The following is a 5,078-nucleotide window of genomic DNA, read 5'->3' on the forward strand; positions in this document are numbered from 1 at the left end:
AATTGATGATTGCCGATCCTATGACAAAAGGCTTGCCACCTCATAAATTCAAGGATCATGTAGAGAACATGGGACTTGGTTCCCTTATGTAATTTGTACAAATAAAGTTATTATCAATGAAACTCTTATTTTGATTTTTCTCATTTTTATGCGCATCTTAATTTTACATTTGAGAAAAATTTCAGAGGACCTGAATAAACATAAGGTTTAGGGTTTATTCACTTAAGTACATTGCCACATAAAGTACATTGTTATATAATAAATGTATTGTAATACATGGAAGATAATACTCGACTCATAATGAGGACATGTCGCTATGATTCGTATGTTTATTATATAATGAGGAACGTTGGGTTTGAATATTTTAGTTTAAATGCTGACCAAGTGGGAGAATATTAGAATATTTTATTTATGGAAATTATTTTCTAATTAAGGAAATGATTTTCTATTTAAGGAAATAAATAAATAATTGATTTTCTGATAAATGAATATTTTATATTCATTGAATCTGGACAAAATCAATTATGTAATATTCTATATATAGTCAGATTTCTATATTCATTACCTGATTTGATTTCCTGAATTAATTGTCAAAATATTCTGACAATTAATGTGGCGCAGATACTGATGGAGTATCTCACCTATAAATATAGGGTCTCGGTCCCCGAGCTCCTCACTCATTCTGAATTCATTCAGCAAATTCCATCTAAAGAGAGTTGAGAGAGCGAGGAAGCCCGAACTCCAATACCGAAGCTATCGCATGGATTTAAGCTCAAAGATCAATGACTGGAGGTATATTGATCCTTTCATTGCATATATTATTGATATGATTACAATTGTTTTTCCGCATTTCATATCATTTGTATATACTATATTACATACACTATATTATAGACTAACAATGGAGAAAGACACAAGCAAAATAATGTCGTTATACGAATATGGCTAAAAAAACTCGTAAGTAATAGTCCATTAAATTTATAAAATTTGCAATTTTTGAAAAATTCAAATATTCTACAAGCAAAAAATTTGTCATTCTTAATTATTTATTGATTAAGTTTTTAATTGATTTGATTTTCTCCCACATATCGTCAAATAATATTATACGTATATTATGGATGTAGGAATCTATCACATTGCCTTTTCCACGTAAAATAAATGTGAAATATGAAAAGGCTAATTAGGATTTTTTCCGACATGTACTAAATCATGCTCCCTGAATTTTTTTGGCCGTTAAAAATTCCTCCTGAACTATTGAGATTGTTATAGATTTGAAGACTTTTGTCTAATTTCATTCAATTTTATTGTTTCACTGATTGTTTATGTACTAAATCATGTTCCCTAGACTTTGATATCCACCAAATCATGCCCCTCGAATTTTGATATGTACTAAAACATGCCTCCTGAACTTTCATCCATGTTAGAATTTTTCTACTGAAATTGGACAAAAGTCCTTAAATTCAACAATCTCAATAGTTCAGGGGACATTTTTAACGACCTTAAAAGTTTAGAGGGCATGATTTGGTACAAGTCAAAGTTTGGGGGAAAAAAAATCCTAATAATTAGCCATATCAAAATATCATTGTGTTATATATATAGGCCACATAAAATTTATTGACTCTTTCTCTTGAACAAGCACATAATTATTGAGAGTTACATCTTGAAAATGTAAACCATGGAACAATAATCACATAGATCATTTTAATTATTATAAAAAAGAAATAACTAAGTTAATTGGTAGACAAAGTATATGTAATGACGTGCTATTTTAGTCATGTATTTAATTAGAGAAGAACTTTAACATTTTTATCAAACTATAAGTATAAATAAAATTTATCTCTCAAAGTTCTTTGGTATAAAAAAAAACACATGAAGAGTAGCTTGCTTATACCAAGCTGCCCGAGAAGGGAACGTCACAGCTTTAAGAGAACTTCTTCAACAAGATAATTTAATTCTCGACAAGCTCTTCATCAATAATAGTTTTTCCGAGACACCCCTTCATGTGTCAGCTATGCTCGGTCATGTAGATTTTGTGAAGGAGCTCCTCAATCACAAGCCCGAACTCGCCAAGGAACTTGACATGTGGCGTTGCATGCCGCTTCACTTGGCAGTGGCGAACGACCACCTTGAAACAGTCAAACTATTACTTTCGGTTGTTGATTGTGAATTCTTGTGCACGACTTGGGATGAAGAAGGGAGAAACCCTCTCCACCTTGCTGCCATGAGAGGGTGAATTGATGTGTTGAGGGAGCTAATTAAAGTAGCTCCCGAGGCTGGTCATGTCGGTTTGAAGGGTCAAAGTGGGACCCTTTTGCATGTTTGTGTGAGAAATAATCAGTTGGAAGCTAAAAAGCTTTTGGTGGATGTTATAGATGATTTCCAGTTTGTGAATGTCAAAAATGATTATGGTATGACTAATTTGTATTTGGCAATAACAAATAAACAAATTGAGGTATGTAACTTACCACGAATATTTTAATTAATGGACATAAATGTTTAGTCTGTGTTTTGTTAGAATTTAAAAAATTGAATGGTATGAAAATTAGAAATTGATTTTAATATCATTCTATTTGCTTTAGTTTCATTTTAAGATATTGAAATAATATTATTAAAAATGATTTTTCTACTATTTTAGTTTATTATATAACTATTTTATTTAGAAATATGACGAAAGACCATTTCGATGAAAGATAAATAATAATATTATCAAATTTTTATGTATTTCAAATTTTATTTCATTGTATTGTATTGTTATTCTCATTTTTATTTCTTGTACTCATTCCTATTATAATTTGAATCATTAACTAGTTTTTTTTTTACTTTCCTTTAATAAGACGGTAAATTTTTTGCTTACAAATACTAAACATGAAGTCAACGCTGTCAATGCAAACATGTTCACTGCAATGGACATCCTAGCGCAAAATCCAAGAAGCGAGAAAGATTTTGACATTGTAGAGGCTCTTTGATTTTATGGAGCTTCACGAATCATGGATCAACCCTTACCTATGAAAAAGCCTATCATTCGAGTTGGCATAGCTAGCCTCGAGATTCGCCATGATCATGTTCATCAAATACAAAAAATTTGAGAGGGCAACAATTAGAAAACAACAATTCTAGAAAACTGGTAAGTGAAAGAGAGAATCGTTAATGGTTGTTGCATCCCTTATTGCTACTATGGCTTCTCAGGTCGTAAGAACTCCCCCAGTCGGTATTTACTTAATTAGTAACAAGGTGGGTTTCGTCGGATCATTGAGCATAATATTACTACTCATCACGGGCTTGCCTTTTTGTCGCAAATTCTTGATGTTGATCTTAATAGTGATTTTGTGGATGACTATCACAACTATGACCATTACATACCTTATTTCTATTGTTGTCGCAACGCCAAACCATGACTACTCTAAGTTACGTGATCTGGAGGTTAGTAATAAGCTGGGGTGGAGTCATGTTATTGATTGTACTACTCCATACGATTAATGTTGTTATAAAGTTGTTTAAATGGTTAAGAAACCTAATCATCATCATGAGAAGAAGATCAAGAAAACAAAACAACAGTAACGATGTGGAAACTACTTCGAAGTGATTTCCATATTCTCTTGTGTTCTCATAATTTAATTTATTTATGTTCTTTTATTTAGATGTATTTTAATATTGTATTGCAATCTCATCTATCTTCTCCTTTTAAATGCTTGTTATGGATTTTTCAACGCATGTAAAGTCCTTTTTTGACAAGTTAGGTGATAAAATAATTTTTCCATTTATGGTAAGATTGTTATGCATTCATTTTCGATTTCTTACCTTTTAAATTCAGTTTTTAGTTGCCATTTTCCTTGTTTGAAAAGTTGCACTTTCAGCTGAACTTTCCTATTCTCTTTTGGAAAGTTGTCTTTTTTAGGGAAACTTTGATTATTGCCTTTTCCTTATTAATTTCGATTGTATCTTGATACAATTAGAATATCTAATATGTTTTAGGCAGGAATCTAGCATTGATAGAGGATCGGACCCGATTTTAGTAAGTTTCCCGTTTCTGGTCAGATCTACTGCGTCAGCATCCGAATCTGATGTAGCAGATCGTGTTTTCTTAGGAAAGTTTTTGTACAGCTGCTAATTCGAACTTGTGGTTGCCTCTTTGGTTTCTATGTTCTATAAATAGAGCCTAGAGAGCAACCATTCGAATTACCTCTTCCATTATTCATTTTTTGCATTTATCTTTTGAGAGAAGAGAGTCTTTCTTTGTTTTGTGAGAGCCTAGTTGTTCATCTAGGTTCTAGTTGTTCTATTTCTGTTCTTACTCTGTCCTAGACGTTGTGAAGAACTACTTGACTGAACAAGAGATTGGTCTTCGGGAGAAGACTTGATAAAGCCTTACTTCGGGAGGAAGTAAGCACTTGGTCTTCGGGAGAAGACTTGTTGAAGCCTTACTTCGGGAGGAAGTAAGCACTCACACTTCAAAGACGAAGGGAGTTCGGGCTTGAAGGTGTTTCAAGAAGTTAGATTCATAAAGTGGATTACAAAGGATTGCGGCAATACTTTAGAGGGAGTCTAAACTTGTTTAAGTCAATTGTCTTTGTAATTTTGATACTTTATTAATTGATTTCATTCTCTGGGCGTGGCCCCGTGGACTAGGAGTGTTCGGGAGAACACTGATACCACGTACAAATCTCTTGTGTCAAGTTATTTATTTTTCTGCAAATATTTTATATCCTGCTTGTTCAGTTTTGCTGTAGCAGAATTACTTTCTGCTGCTGCAAACACTTACAGTTTTTATATTTTCATATATACAACTGACATTTGCAAAAACACGGTTTTTCAATTGGTATCAGAGCGGGACACTAAACTCTTAGTGTGGTCCTATAACGTTTTTGTGTTAAAATGTCATTTTTTGCAGAAGGAAGTTCTATTTCTAGACCACCGTTGCTTAATGACTCTAACTATCCTTATTGGAAAGTTAGAATGAGAGCCTTCATCAAATCTCAAGATGAGAAAGCTTGGAGAATGGTTCTTTCAGGTTGGTCTCTTCCAGTTGAGACATATTCTTCAGGTAATACTACTATAAAATCTGAACTGGAATGGTCTAT

The 5,078-nt window shown here is 32.7% G+C and overlaps 1 pseudogene; it reads left to right on the forward strand.

The window, feature by feature from the left end:
* Positions 1–1,755: 1,755 nt before the first annotated feature.
* On the forward strand, positions 1,756–3,625 carry LOC133031966 (ankyrin repeat-containing protein BDA1-like; annotated as a pseudogene).
* Positions 3,626–5,078: the final 1,453 nt, after the last annotated feature.

This window comes from Cannabis sativa, chromosome X (genome assembly GCF_029168945.1).
Source record: "Cannabis sativa cultivar Pink pepper isolate KNU-18-1 chromosome X, ASM2916894v1, whole genome shotgun sequence".
Lineage (NCBI taxonomy): Eukaryota > Viridiplantae > Streptophyta > Magnoliopsida > Rosales > Cannabaceae > Cannabis > Cannabis sativa.